Below are 16135 nucleotides of genomic sequence, written 5' to 3'. Positions count from 1 at the left end.
TTAACTACTGTTACAGGAAAGAAAGACAAAAATAGATACCAAATGTATAAGCTTTCTTTTAATTTTTTTTTTGTTTTGTTTTGAGAATTTCACAGATTTCCGCATTGTTTATATCTGAACTGACTTGTATCTGAGCTAAAAGTACAGTATGACCTGATGAAGAAGTTAGTATTGTGGCTATTTACATTTTTTAATATTCTATGTTAGTTAATGTATTTTTCTGATCAGTCTTATTTTATCTAACTCTAAATATTTTCACATTCTGTCTTTGTCCAAAGGCCAATTTATCCAGGGTTAACTCTCAAATACATTCAAAAAATTATTTTAATGCATAGGAGAATATAAACGTGGTGATGATGGGAATAAATCTGATAACTATCAGGGACAAATAGCCATCTATCTGAAACCTTTGATTTCAGTGTCCATCATGGCTATTAGATTTTATACCTGGCATTTCCAATTATACAGGCCTGTCCTGTCTATATATTATGTATATATAGACAGGAATCACACTGGCATTTAAAAAATTAGCACTCATGAATTAAAATTTAAACAAGTAAATGGAGCCAGATAATTCAATTCAAATCAATTAATTAAATACAAATATAGATGTCTTTAAAATTCTAACTCACAAAATTTTCTAGATGGCCAGACAATAAAATCTTTATTTCTAAAAAATGTCTATAATATAATATAACATCCATTGCTTCTAAAATTTTTCAACAGAGAAGACATAATTAATACTGTTATTCACATTTTTCTTATATTCTTATTTTATGATTAAAATAAGTAAATTAAACTTAAAATAATTGGGATTAATCTCCATCAATATGTTTTTTTAAATAAATAAATTAGAAATTAATTTATGAATTAATTCCTTATATTTCTATAGCTGTGTTATCCCCTCATTTGGATCCCAATTTACTATCTCTTTTTTTAACCCTTCAAACTCTTTCACAGCATCATATGTCTCCCATCTTCCTTGCTCATACGTACACCCACACCAAGATTCCTGAACCTCTGATAGAGAATAATGCTCACACAGATACAGCTGTGAGATGTCTTTATCTTTTATTTTCAGATGATGTAAAATCTCATGGATTTTTTTTCATCAAAATGCACAATTATTAATGAAGATTTTTCCATGGCTTCCCAAAAAGCTCATGCCAATGTCATTAAATGTTCTCACTGTACACACTTCCAGGCCCCTATGTGGGAATCTGAAAATCCATGAGGCCTACATTCTAATGCCCTTTGGCACATGCATGTTATCCATTTCCCTCCTCTCATGCCTACTTCTTTCTTAATATTTTCACTGATACTCATTCTGGATTTATCTGGCTACTGCCTATTGATCTAAAAATGTATCTGCTTACATTTCTCATTTATTATTCTGCTTTGCCGATATGGACAAGCCTACTTATTTAAAGACAGATAAGTCTCTGCATATGCAACCTGTGCTTTTGTACAATTTTGTACTCATTGGAATATAATTTTAACCGATGGAATTCCCCATTCTACCACAAAAATCTTCATTGAATTAGCACATCATACCCTCTAGACATGCCTCTCAATAAAAAATAAAAAAGGAGACCTAGCCCAGAGAAGAATACAATTTTTAATTTTATGAAAATGGGAATAAAATAAAGGATATCAGGGACAATGGGGACTGAGTGAACTTAAATGTGTTTTCCAATTTCAAAAATTTTTCTGAGAACTAGAATTTTTTTATATTTGAAATCTCCTGTTTACATGACACAGTTGTGTTTTCTTGTATATTCTTAATATGCTTTAGTTATTCTTCTTTTATGGAAAAACTAGCTGATTTCTATTATTATCATCAATCCAACAAGACTTTAAATCAATTAAAATCTTTCACTAAGCATAAAGTTATTTTCACATTTGCTACAATCATAATAAATGCATTTAGTTGTATAAAGGCACAAGTTTTGTTTAGATTTTAAAATATCCCTGACAAAAATATTATATATATATATATATATATATATATATATATATATATATATATATATATATATATATAATATTATATAATATTTATATATATATAATATTATATAATATATATATAATATTATATAATAATATATATATAATATTTCCATTGTTGCTTATGTAAATTAATCAAATTAAGACACTATCTAGAATAATATACAATGATAATTTACTCATAAGATCCATATTTAAACCATGTTTATTTATAAAATACTATTCTAAGAATTGTAATTCCATTAAGCTTCAATTGGAGCAAAAGTATAATCACTTGAGTAAAAGCAGTTAGTTAATCTAAAAATGAGGTATATATTACTTTTGAAGGCAGATCAAAAAAATATTGTCAGAATTCTTGTTGTGCTTCTGCATGTTCAGTAGCAGGCTCATTTGAAGGTGGAATAAACCCTGAAGGGAAGTCACTTCTACTTTCAGAATGCAGGGGGTGGTGGAGGGGAAATTCAGCTCTTGTGGGGAGATAATGAGGAAAATACCACAGTCTCATTGGGAATGCAGGGGGCAGTGGATCCGGTGGAAAATATTCTCAATGTTCCATACATGTTTCCTGGAGGAGATGGAGGAAAAAAAGGTCCTCTTCTCATGAACTGATTCTTTGGATCCATTGGAAACAATGGACCTCTGAGTGGAGGGAAAAGTGAGAAAGCAAAGCTAGATTCAGTTGTTTCATTTTCAGCAGGGAGAGATGAATCAGGCACATGGGAATTACCAAGATCAACTTTTGTATCATTTCTACTGGATTCCATTTCTGAAGACATATGCCCATCCATTTTATCCAAAGGCAGCATAATAGAACTTCTGGGTTCTACTGATCCATATGGTCCACCATAATTACAATAACATCCATCATGCCTTGGTAGAGGAAGATGTGGATCAGAATATGATTGGCCTGGTGGAGCCATCATCATCTTAGGGTTCTATTTCCATGGAGGTGACAGGGGCTCAATGTTATAAGGCACTCTCTGAGGATCAGTTATCCCATAGCCTGAGTCTCTCCTTTCATTGATAATCTGAGGGACCAGAGGATTCTCTGGGCCTCTTGAGTCTCTTCCTCTTACCCTTGGAAGCAAAGGTGAGAGTTTGAGTGGACCCTTTCTTTTCCAAATGTAGAGACTTTATCTCAGATGAAGGTTGACCGAATGGTGAGGGACCATTTGGGGAATTTTCTCTGCCAAAGACTGTACTTGAATCATCAAGTTCAGAAGGATTGTTTTCTACAAGTATAAATTTAAACTCTTTTCCAGTTAAGTTTTGTCTGTCATGAGCATTTTGTTTCCTTAAATCATTGAAGTATCTTTCAGCACTCTGAGCTACCAACACATTATCATGTGCTTTTTTCTCATAGTACATAATGGGCCCATGATAAGAATGAATGGTTCTCTCCAATTCTTCTTCAAGGTCTTTGACTTGCTTTCTATAGGTCTCCAGCTGTTCACTTGCATGGCTGATGTTTTCCATCATTTTGGAAAGCTTCTCTTCTAGCTCTACCTGGTAATTTTTTCTCTTCTATTAATTTCTTTGGAGTTTCATTATATTATTTTCTTGATATATTTCAATCATGACATTAAGTTTCGGCTGAAGATTCTGATTCTCACTTTTAAATTGTGTATTTTTTGACTGCAAAGATGCTTGTCCTGTCAAGATTTTTAATATATTCTATAAGGTCTTCCTTTATTTCAATTAATTCAGAGAATAAAGTAAACATTTGATTTTTTTCTCCTTGTAAGGTTTTAAAAGAGGCATTTAACTTAGTAGCACAAAACCGTTCTTTCAAATCTCCTTTTGGCTGATCCTCTAAGTGAGCAAAAACACTCTTCATTTCCAATTCCATACTACCATCATCTATTAGGACTTCTCCAAGCACAGAAGCCCAATCTTTCATCTGCAGCAAGTGTTCAGTCAGAAAATTAATGTGATATTCTTTATCTCTTACAACTTGTTCTGCATGTACTTTGGAGTCTTCAAGTGTTGTTTTCTGTGTATTAAGGCCATTCACTTTTTCTTTCCATACTTCAGCTTCGTATAAATGCTGTTCTGACTTTCCTGACGTTGATTATTTTCATTCAAAACCTCTTTTATTGCTACCTTAAATCCTCGTTCATTTGAAATAATCTCAAGGTTGTTTTAGCTTCAGGTATTTGTGATTTGAGGGATTATGATTCATCTTATAAGAACTTAATCCTTTTTGATATATCCACCATCAATTTATCCTGTTGAGAATATTTAGTTTCCTCTTCTTTTAGCTCTTTCTTAGAAGGAGTATTTAATCCTCAAGTTTAGATATGGACCTATCCAGATTTTCATATACTGCCTCCAAATTTTCTGCTTCTATTAACTCCTTCTCCAAAATAGCATCCTTTAAAGATGACTCTAAGCCTTCATTCTGTTTTTGAACAAGACTAACTTTTTCAAGTAGTTCACATTTTTCTTCATCTAGTCCAGAAAGTTTTAGAGCAAGATTTTTTCTCTTCTCATGTAACACCTGCTTCTCACAGACGGATAACTTCACTGCAAAAACAAGAAAAAATTCAATAGCTGTATATATCACCAATTCCCATGAACAACAATAACGACTAGGGTGTGTTTCTATGTCTTCAGACAATACTCACCATAACCCTACTAACTTCTTCCAGAACCACCCCAAGTATGGCTGAGGTGCAGCTGTTGCCCCCCCCCATCATGCTAAGGCTACTTTGGCTATTCACTCCACAACCACACCATGCCCAGCCATGCCAAAACAGGCTGTGGACACTCAGGCCTTTGGGCAACACAGCAGACTATTGTGAACCATCAGGTGGGGGAGATGGCTGCAGGAATTGACATGGGGAGCCCCAGACATGGGCTCCCATGGGCCTAGCACTCTCACACTGCCTGTCAGAGAAGTCTTGGCTCCTTCACTATGCTGTGAATCCTAAAGCACCACAGGTTCAAGCCTGTCCCAATCAAGTCTGGGAGAAGTCCTCTCTAGGTCACACACCCATTGGTTTGTTTCAGGCCAGTCCAAGACAGAACATATTATGTGACATTCTATACGGTCATAATATCACCCAGTGTGATGTAACTAAAATGCTAAAGTTCTGTAAAATTTTTAAAGAGCTAGTACATTATATATTTATATTTGTACCACTTGCCCTTTTGTTTTAATGACTAATTCCTTTCTCTCCCCTTGTGTCCCCTCTCTTTTTCCTTTCTTCCTTTTCTTTTTTGCAGTGTTGGGAGTTAAACTCCAAGGCCTTCTACCTGCTAGGCAAGTTCTCTACCACTGAGCTTCATCCCTAGCCCTGTTGACACTTTATACAGAAGTAATATGGATTATTTCTATAGGAAAAACTCTCCTGTTAGACTATTTTAACAGTAATTTTAGAAGAGTTGCTAACATGGGCACAAATCAGCTTTTACAAGTTACTTTTAAAAAGTATGCCATGTTTTTAAAAAAGAAGAAGCTTAAAACTTCTGATGATTTTCATGTCAGTTTTTCTAGATAACTATTTAAGAGTCTTCAAAATCTTTTTCCAGATGTTATTTTCTTTTGAATTCTCATAGAAGGTAAAAACTTTCAAGTAGGCTAGTTGTTATAAATATATGGAAAATAGAAGGATATAATATGACTCTTTGAAATGGATTTAGCTCCTGAAGGTGAATTAAGTTTTTGTTCAGATAAAGAGTCTTTGCTTGATGTAAATAAAGGGTATCTAAATTTATTTTTCTTCCTAGTTGTGCTTAATTGTTAATAAGCCAGATCTAATGTTTGAAGAAAAGAACTCACTAGAAGTCATTGCTTTTCTAAATATCTCTAAATGCATGAAAAGTTCAAAGGCATTATGTCACCATGTACAATTAGAATGATTATAATTCTATGGCCATAGCTGTATCAATGTAAACGAAATCACTTTTCCTGTTTGATAGGGTATGAAAGTTTAGAAACTTTTTGACAAATGTAATTATGTGTGGTTATGGATGTTAATTAGTTTATAGTTAATATTTCACAATGTATATACCTGTGTCAGGATCAAATTATCAAGTGGGCATAGTATCACATACCTGTAATCCTAGACATTTAGGAAGCAGAGGCAGGAGTATCACAAGTTCAAGGCCAGCCACAGCAATTTAGCCAGGCCCTAAGCAATTTAGTGAGACCCTGCCTCAAAACAAAACAAAAAATACAAACACTTCAGGGGACATTACAGATTGAAATCATAACACCATGTGCTATCTTCTACCACCTTATGACCCATTAGGACTCAGCAGATGCCAGTGCCATGCTCTTGAACTTCTAAAGCCAAGAGCTAATAAGTGTCTTTGCTATAACTTACCAAAGATGATATTCAATTATAGCAACACATATCATACAAGGCATACCACTACAAAGCAACAGTTCTGGGACTCAAACCAATTGTCTTCAGTTCCAAACCCCAATAGAAGAAGTTAGCTATCAACTAAAACACACAAAAACCAGGCTGCAGATTCCTCTTTACTTGCCAGAGCTGTTTCTGTTTGGATGTAAAAGTCACTAAATAATAGTAGCTTCTTTGCCAGAGCTGTTTCTGTTTGGATGTAAAAGTCACTAAATAATAGTAGCTTCTTTGCATCTACTACACCTGTATCAAGCTACCTACTTTCAAGTCGAATTCCTGAGCCTTTTCTTCATCTGAATATGCATCTCAATCACACTTTATAGTAATACTAATAATAATATTCACTAATAGAGTTATTCTCATCATTAAATGGACAGACAGAACATACATCAAATGGTGTTCCATTAGTTCCCACTCTTCTTTTCCCATTTTTAACTAGGGAAAAAAGTGAGAATTCTTAAAAATTATTTTTCTTTGAAGGATTATAGGATTTTGAAATGGCAAAGAAACTTTGATAGCATATCAAATAGTAATAAGATACTAAACCACACCCTACTAAAAAGTGAAGTCTGGGGTAATTACCTTTGAATCTTTCCATTCTGTGACATGGGCACCTGGTATTACCACTTATTTAAATGTGAGAAAGTTTTGCACCATTCATGTCATCATTCTCCAGATCACTAGAGATGATGATGACAGATGCAATACCCCATGTACTTCTTGAACATTTCCAGAGTTCAGAAACAGCTATTTGTGCACTTTTCTACAATTTTTAATTTCATTTCCTATCAAAATTCTAGTACTGAATAATTTTTCTTTGTAAAATGCAAGCATTGTGTTGTAGGAAATCAGTAGCATCCAATATTTAGAAAACGGTAAGCTGGATGTGGTGTCGCATGCCTCTAATCCTAGCAGCTCAGGAGGCGGGGACAGAAGGATTGTGAGTTCAAAGCCACTTTCAGCACAAAGCAAGGTACTAATCAATTCAGTGAGACCCTGTCCCTAAATAAAATAAAAACTAGGGCTGGAGATGTGGCTCAGTGGTTGAGTGCCCTTGAGTTCAATCCCTGGTACCCCCCTCTAAAAAAAAAAAAAAAAAAAAAAAGATTAGTGTTTACTTTCTGACACATGTTACCCTAGGAAATGGGGAATCTTCATTCCAGAGAAGCTACTGTGCATAACTTGTTAACTGAGAGATGTCAATTTGCTTGACAAAAGGATTCACCATCACAGTACATAAGGAGTTTGAAGGAGACATCAGAAGACTCAAGGAGAAATGATATAGGCATCCAGGGAGTCCGAAAAATGATTCTTATGAATCCCAGCTGCATCCATGAATCAAATATAACCTGTACATGCTCTCATGATTAAAATTATTGTTACAGTGGAAAACAACTATTCCTCTTGGTAAACATCACTGGACCTCCCCAGGGGCCCTCCACAAATCACTCAGACCACCCAACCTCCAGCACTGTGGCTTCTAGCCACTCTGATTCACTGGTACTTATGCCAAAGCAGTTAAAAATTTATTGAATATCACTCCTGGGTATCATCAAAACTGCTTAAATAAGAATCTTTCTCACCCCTAAAAACTCATATACATTTCCCTTGAGCTATTTGACAGTGTTTTCTTCCTAAGAAATACTAGCTTCTGAAAGTAAGATCCAGCTCTATGAAATGCATCTCTTTTCTATAGTAGGTTTTCATCAAATTATGCATGTAAAATTTTAGAATTCATTCACAGCCTGATTAAAGTCCTAAGCTGTGACACTAAAATATTTTAAACTATAGAGCTATAAGATTTGTACATGGATGGTGCAAATATATGTTACAATACAATTAATCATTAATTTTTTGAAACCATGTATTATTAATCTCTTTTCTGATCTCAAGTAGATTAATAATTAAACAATGATATCAATCCACAGATCATTAATGATAAAAGAAATATTTTGGTTCTATTCCTGGAAATACTCCAGTTTATTAAACTACACAACAGTAGCACTTAGAATGCACCTAAAAATGTAGAGAAGAGCCAAAAAAGTGACCATTTATCCTTCTGCTTTACTTCTACTATAAACTGTATGAATTGGTTAGCACTAGCCCAGTCATTAAGAGAGTGTCTCATGGAAAATAATTAAAATAACCAGACAGACTTTTGAAGGAAAATATCTGTATTTGAAGACAGAAAGAAAAGTTTTAATTTTCAAAAGAAAATAAAAAAAATAAAAATCTATTTGGAAATTTACAATTCACTAAAGACATATCACTGTGATTTCATTATCTAAAGTACATAACAGTGCCATAAAATTTTATTTGCCAAACAAGAGCTTAGAACATTGCCGCTGTCCGGCTGCAGCAAAATAACCAGGGGGTGATGAGCAACTTGTGTAGATTGATACAGCAGGAGTGGGAGCCATTTATTGTAGGACCAGAGGGGTATATATACATTCCACACAGCTTATCTTAATTAACATAAACTAGATACAGCAGTCAACCAATAAGGAATCTCCACACTTAATGGCTGGCTGGCATTACTTCACAAACCACTCCCTCTGGCAAAATGCCAGGCGCCATCCTGACTTGTTTACAGACCCTAACAGAACATTGCCACACAGTTAAAGGTATTTGACAATAAATAATGTTCAATACCAAAGAGCCATGCACAAAACAACTGGTCAGAACCGAAAGAGTCAGAGCTCTAAAGATGCGGGGAGACACAGATGTAAAACAAAGGCTGTTTCCAGGAGCACAAGAGGCAGCCACACAGATCATATTGCACTTGGATTTGTTTTTTCAAGTCAAAGATATGATGAAGTGCTGGGTAAAGCAGAAGGCCAACCCCAAGGAAGTCACAAGTGAAAGTCATTGACTTATCTCCACAAACATGATTTCCAGTACCTGTAAGAGCCACCATCCCATAGCAGCTGAGCACACTAAAATACTCCAGTCTAAAGTGTACTTGCCCCTTCCAAATTCTCCACCATGTTAGCCAGAATGTCCTGCAGGATCTGCAACAAGAGGGACTGCTCCTGCTCAAAAGCACAGATGGACAGGTCCTGGGGAACATTCTGCAAGTAAAGTGGGAGAGCCATAAATATGTCACCAGTGTCAAGCATCCAGGCCCCATCTACCTTGGTGTCATCCAGTTGCTGTCACAGAAAGAGTGATGGTGCTAGCTACTTCTGCACTGTGAGGTGCCCATCACATTGTCATTACTGCTCTTGTTTTATACAGTCTTAAATTCAGGGTAATAATACCTGCCATGTCTGGAGTGTATATCCTGACACACTACACTGGAGCTTGTAGTTCCTGTTGTTCTCTACAACAGGGACTATTACTTCCACTACAGAATAACCAAACAGAGAAGTTGGGTCACTTTTCTAAAGTCACACAGTCACAAAATAATCAAGCCAGGCTTGAAAATGGATTATTCTAATACTAATATATTGGTTTCAAAACTACCAAGCATTCTGTTGACTTAAAAAATAACATTTAAAGCTGGGCAAGTGGGAGGTAGGGGCATATTTTGTGTGTGTGCATGTGGGGGTGGCAGCATAGAGGAGGCTCTAGGGCACCATGGCATCAGAGACACAGCTAACAGTGGGAAAGGGTGGTCTGGGCAAGGGGCAACAAACACAGAAGAGCAGTCAGGGTGCAAGAGCAAAGTCTGAAATGCATGTTACAAAAAATCATTTTAAGAGCTGCACACAACTATGGACATTTCTGAAGACCCTTTCTCATCACAGTAGATCAAGATGGATGAATCTGCCTTGTGGATCTTTTGGAGTGTCCTGTGTGTCTAGAACACCTGGATACTGCTGCAAAAGTCTTATCTTGCCAGTACAAGTTTTGTGAATGATGTTTTCTGGGGATCCTAGTTTATCTCAGTTGTTCTGAGTGGAGGACCCTTGTTGGCTTGCGTGTTCAGGAGCTTCCCAGTAACATCCTGCTGAACAGGCTTCTGGATAGCATCAAGCAGAGACGTTGGACACCTAGCCCTGGTGGGGGCAGTGGGACCAACTGAACAAATGCAGTCAAGGCTCAGGGCAGCACTATGGCTAATTGTAGCACAAATGATCTTTAGGGTTCCCAGTATGGACAGCAGCCTTGGGTGCAAGCCTAGAGTCCCCCAGTGAGGGATACACCTCAGTTACTATGTTCCAAAGCATTATAAACTATCCAAGAAAGGAATCTGTGACTTTAAATTCACCAAAATGTCATCATCATTTTGCAACAAGTTGATGAAACTGGTAACATGGGGAAGTCATTGGGATCCATGGCTCTTCCCCCACCAAAGTTTAGCAGATTATTCAATCATTACCTCAACCCCCACCTCAGTGCAAAGCACTTTATGACTTTGAAGTAAAAGACAAGGAAGTAGACAAAGATTGCCTTCTGTTTGCAAATGATGTTTTTCTAACTGTGATATACAGAGTGGATGAAAACTGGGCTGAATGAATGTTGGCAAACAAAGTAGGAATATTTCTGATTTCCCACATTGAGTTTAACTCAGCTGCTAAATAGCTGATGGAAAGGGATAAGCCTCCCATGATAGGAGTTGATGCTGAAGAATGTCCCTAAGCAACAGTCAAGAGCAGCACTGCCCCAAAGCTCTCTGACACCAAGAAGAACACCAAAAAGCAGCATTCCTTCACTTCCCTCACCATGGCAAAGAAGTCTTCCCATACATCCCAGAACTGCCATTCCATGGAGATTAGCCCTCCTGTCCTCATCAGCTCCAGCAACCCTACAGCTGCTGGGAGAATCAGCGAACTGTCTGGAATTCCTGCAGCGTCCCTTCTCAAATTCATATGAATACCACTGAGTTAACTGTGACCTCATTCCCAAGCATCTCAGTGACAACAGGCTACTCATTCGTTTTCCTGTTAGATGTCCCCCCTCCAGCTGCCCTTGGAACTATGAATCCTCCCCTCTACCACCCCATCTCCTGTCTGTCATTATCCTCACCTCCACACTACTGTTGCTCTTGCTGCTGCTGAAATGGGACCCAGACCCATGGCAGGATCCACTATACAGATTGCACATTTTCAAACACAGACTCACCCCAGTGTGTATGTGGCTATCCACCCATAGACTCCCAGAAAGAAGATGAGCTAGAACTGGGAATAGGGGAGATGATTTCAGTGTTTGAGCATTGCTAGGATGGCTGGTTCAAAGGGATGTCAATGCATACCACTGAGATTGGGGTTTTCCTTGGCAATTATGTGGCATCTGTCAGAAGGGCAGTGATAAATGCTACCCAAGCTAAAGTTCCTATGTCTACTGTGGGTCAGACAAGTTAGGGGATGACAAAGGTCAGTCCCTCCACTGCAGGAGGGCCTTCCCAGAAGCTCCAGAGGAATGGTGTGGCTGGGACACCCATTGTTGTCTCTCCAGCTGTAGTGTCAGCAGCTCACAACAAAATAAGTGGTCAAACTAAGGTCCTGTTGCACATGCCTGGGCAGATTACAGTCAAGCAGGGTTGCAATGCAGTGAGGGCAGTTGCGGCACATAATCAAGAATACCCCACAGCAGCACTGATGCCCATCCAGGTGCAGAATGCTACCTGCATTTGGGGGCCTGCACCACCATTTGCTGGACTCCCCACAGCCTCTGCCACCAATGGCAGGCTCTGGTGCCCATGCCTCTGCTGTCAGTTTCAGTCAAACCGGTACCTACCTGGCCTGTGCTTCAGCCACTTCATTGACCTCCCCAAGTATCACCTTTGCCTCTCATGAAACTAAGCCCAGTGGCCAGATAGTGACCCTGGACTTCCCACAACTCCACATGATTCTTCATCGGCTTGTGGGAGCAGTTCAGCAAGCAAATATGACAAGGACAGTAAAATAGAATAACGGGGTTCCTGAAGTTGCCTTCTGGTGCTGCCACAAAATTGAAGACCTGAGTAACACTTCCAGCATTGCTGAAGTTAAAGTGGAGCTGGAAGCAGGGCTAAATGGTGATGAGTTACCCCTACAGGGAGCCATGGGTCCTGAGCTACCATTTGGAGGGAGGCCATGGCAGGGCCGGCTACTGCCCCATGGATGGTAATGGCCCAGTCACTGTGGCACCAGCAGGAACAGCCTTGAACCAAGCTTTCCATCTGAAGATTAGCTCCCTGGACTTTCAGTCCTATTGCTCCACCTCCTGGTCAGGCATGTTCCTCACTGGGTCCTGTCATGAATGAGTCTAGCCTGTTGTTTGTGAAAGGCACTAGGTGGTAGTTTCCTATCCTCCACAAAGTGAGGCAGAACTTGGGGACTTAAAGGAGATATGTTTATTCATAAAAAAGTGAGAGGATGGCTGGTCCAAAGGCAAATTACAACACAATGGGAAAACTGGGCTTTTCCCAGGAGGCTTTGTGGAAAACATCAGAGGAGATAAACACTGGGAAGACTTAAAATCACATCACACAAATGAAGAGCACAAAGCAGTCTGATGGAAATAGCGCATGTGTGGACTTCCAGAAGTTCAAGAGCTGAGCAGAGGGTTGGTGTGTGGCTCCTGAGTCTTAGCACAGACACACCAGCCAGCAGAGTGAGGCAGGTGTCTGGGTTTCACCACTCAGTTGGGATTGTAAGGTGTACCTTGTGCTAAGCAACCATTTTTGTGTTTGTTTATTTTGTTTTGTCTTTATAATGTATAACTAAAATGGACACTTGTTTACAAGACTTAGCTAATGTATTTGCTTCTTTTAAAACTGAAATTTTCTTGTAATAGATAAATTCTTTGGATTATGATTTTAAGAAATTAATTTATGAAACAAGAGCCAAGGAGAAGCTGTATTATCTCCTGCTTAAGCCAAGAGATTCATTGTGCTGTAGAATGCATCCTCCTTCCCTCAAACCTGTTCCCCATCATTACATATTGCTTCCTTAAGACAGAACTGTTGGTACTCTAACTTGGGTTTTCCTCTTTGGGATATTAAACATACAATTCAGTCAGTATCAGTAAGGGCCTATGGTAGGGAGAAAAAACTCAAGAAAAAAAAGTCAGTGATTCTTTCAAGTTTGATCATGAGTCAATCTGAAGACTTAATCCTCAACTTAATTTTATAGGTTTTTAATTTTCCTAGAATGAAACCAATAAAGTGATGAGAAAAAAAAGCAAAAGCATTGACTAGAAATGTATTCAGAAAATAACATTTAGTTTTATAACAGAAGCAGCTCAATTCATTGGTTGGAAAGTAGGCAACATTAATCTTATTCTTGCTGTCAGGGAGAGAATGGCTATGAAATGTAATTTCCATTTTATCCCACAAACTGTGTGTCCAGAACATTTGTGAGATGTGTTGGTAAGTGGTTCACTTGTGTTCAAGTCAAATGGTGAAGAAACAATGTGAAAAATTTACATTCATCTATTGTGGCTCTTTCTCAACTATCTTGCATGTCCCACAGTAACATGGACATGCATGATGTATACATTTAATTGTAGTTTTCTGCTGAGGTTAGTTTGCATTCAGAACTGAGAAATACAGGAGATGTAAAATGACCAGCATTCTCTACCCCAAAGCCACTCCTGACCAAGGTCTGCTGATCACACTCGCTCCCTCCTTGGCTAAGGTGTCCATCAGCCATCAGAGGAGTCATTAATAAGAATGCTCTTTGTGTTCTCAGCAGACAGAAGGAAAGGAAGAGTTTATCCAGGAGCTGTTCTGTGGAAGCTCTGGAAGGCTTGGAGGGAGCCAGTGTGCCCACCCACAACTGTGGCAGGATCCAGCTTAGCCTACCTTTTTATATTTATATCCATTCTTTGTCATTGGCCTCTTCCACCAATTTCATTATGGTGCCATACAGTCATGGGTTTTCAGAGTCCTGAGAACAAAAGTAGGGAAAGCAGTCTGGTAGGGAGGTAGTTATGACAGTTTTCCCATGGGAACTAAGTACTGAAATGACAAATTAAAAAAAAAAATAACGCTTGGAAATAAAAACATGCACTGAAAAGACTTCATCCAATAGCAAGAGGGTTTATCATCTTAAAAAGATGTAGAATGTGGGGCTAGGGCTGCAGCTCAGTGGTAGCAAACTTGACTGGCATGTATGAGGCCCTTGGGTTTGTTTCTCAGCACCATATATGAAAAATAAAATAAATATCTATCAACAACTAAAAAAAATGTAGGATATGGTTGAAAATGAAATCATTCCTAAGTTAACCACTGATTTTATAAAACACTGTACATTATGTTCCTGTGTGTTGAAGTAAAAAAAAAAAAAATACTGGCATATCCATGTAATATATGAAGTTTGGTGAAATAAAGAAGTTAGGCAAAAAAGCTGATGCCAGCTTTCATCTGTGTAAGTTGACACCAATATGTCATAATATTCTGTATTTTAAGAAATTACTGTATTTTATACAAATTTTAAAAGGTATAAAGACTATCACAGGTTGAGTTAATTTTCACCTGTCTTATTTTCATATTTTAAGCTATATGATGGAATTTACTACTTTAAATTTGTATAAAATTTACTACTATTAATTTGTATAAAATTTCATCTGTAAATTGATCATTAGCTAATATCATATATGGATTTTCTATTGTTGTTTTGAGACAGGAGATGCATTTTGTAAGAAGGGCTTGTTATTAAAATCATAATTCATCATTCCTTTTATTTAATAATTTGAGGACTAAATAAAATGTTTCAAGATTAAAATTTGATGTTCCACATTATAAGAATAAATAACATTTAAGGGACAGGGGAAAATACTTGCCTCAAATTGATAATGCAGTTAAGCAAATATAAAATTGCACTGGTATGCAATATTCATTTACACTGCTTCTGCTTAGGCACAAAGATAAACACTTTCACTGGGTGTCACATTTTGCCTTTAATATGGGGCATAGTCATTGGGCTCCCCATTCTGCACATGTGTGCTGCTTTATCTTCTCATCAATGATTTTCCCTTCTTCTTTCTGTTATCCTTCCAATCTAATCAATACCATACATTCTGGAAGTCTCAAAATGTGACTGCCAAAGAGAAGAAGGAACCAGGATAAGAACTGATAGGTGAGTTAGAGAACTGAGCCTTATTAATCATTGAAGCTGCTGCTTGAGATAACCCGAATCCAGGATGCATATATTCCAACTGGATATGGGCTGGTGCTCAAAAGATATTTTCATAATAAAAGGACATTATAAATACATTAAACACAAAATAAAACCAAGACTGTCTTCTCCATAAAAGGAATATTCTAAGGATAAATCTGATAAACTGATTTAGATACTGAACAACCAACTCCAAGACTCTGAATAAGCTGTTTCTAACATGTCCTTGGAATGATTTCAGACTGACATTCATTAATTTCTTTAAAGTCAGCATAGTAAGATAGCTAAGTGCATGTTTTCTATATAAACGAACCCTCTGAAAAAAAGTCCTGGCCTAACTACTTACCAGTTCTTACCTTTCTATTTTTTTTTATTTCCTTCCCTTAAAAAGACACCATGACAATTATACACCTTCATAAAGCTGTTTTTAAAAATAAGGAGACAGCATACATGAAGAGCTTCTAATGATTTCAAAAACACAGAGAGAATTTAAAATAAGCAAGGGAGCATCACTGGTCTCACATATGATGAATTCTCTCCAGTTGAGGCTCATGAAACACCACTCATTTCTTAATAATTGTTCTTACCTGTATTCTATTTTGACAAATCATAAAAGAACGCAAATCTATGATTATTCACGTGCTCACATCACCTAGAATGTTCTAGTATTTTCATGGCAATTTCTAGATAAACATTCACATGTTG

At 37.3% G+C, this 16135-nt stretch overlaps 2 pseudogenes; one reads left to right on the top strand and one right to left on the bottom strand.

Annotated features, from left to right (window-relative positions):
- Window positions 1–2471: 2471 nt before the first annotated feature.
- LOC114079482 (melanoma inhibitory activity protein 2-like) lies at window positions 2472–9502 on the bottom strand (annotated as a pseudogene).
- Window positions 9503–10641: 1139 nt separating this feature from the next.
- On the top strand, window positions 10642–12241 carry LOC114084170 (E3 ubiquitin-protein ligase SH3RF1 pseudogene; annotated as a pseudogene).
- The last annotated feature ends 3894 nt before the right edge of the window (window positions 12242–16135 follow it).

This window comes from Marmota flaviventris, chromosome 6 (assembly GCF_047511675.1).
Source record: "Marmota flaviventris isolate mMarFla1 chromosome 6, mMarFla1.hap1, whole genome shotgun sequence".
In the NCBI taxonomy this organism is placed as follows: domain Eukaryota; kingdom Metazoa; phylum Chordata; class Mammalia; order Rodentia; family Sciuridae; genus Marmota; species Marmota flaviventris.
Note: the sequence above shows the minus strand (reverse complement) of the source record. Positions and strands in the feature narration are given on the sequence as shown.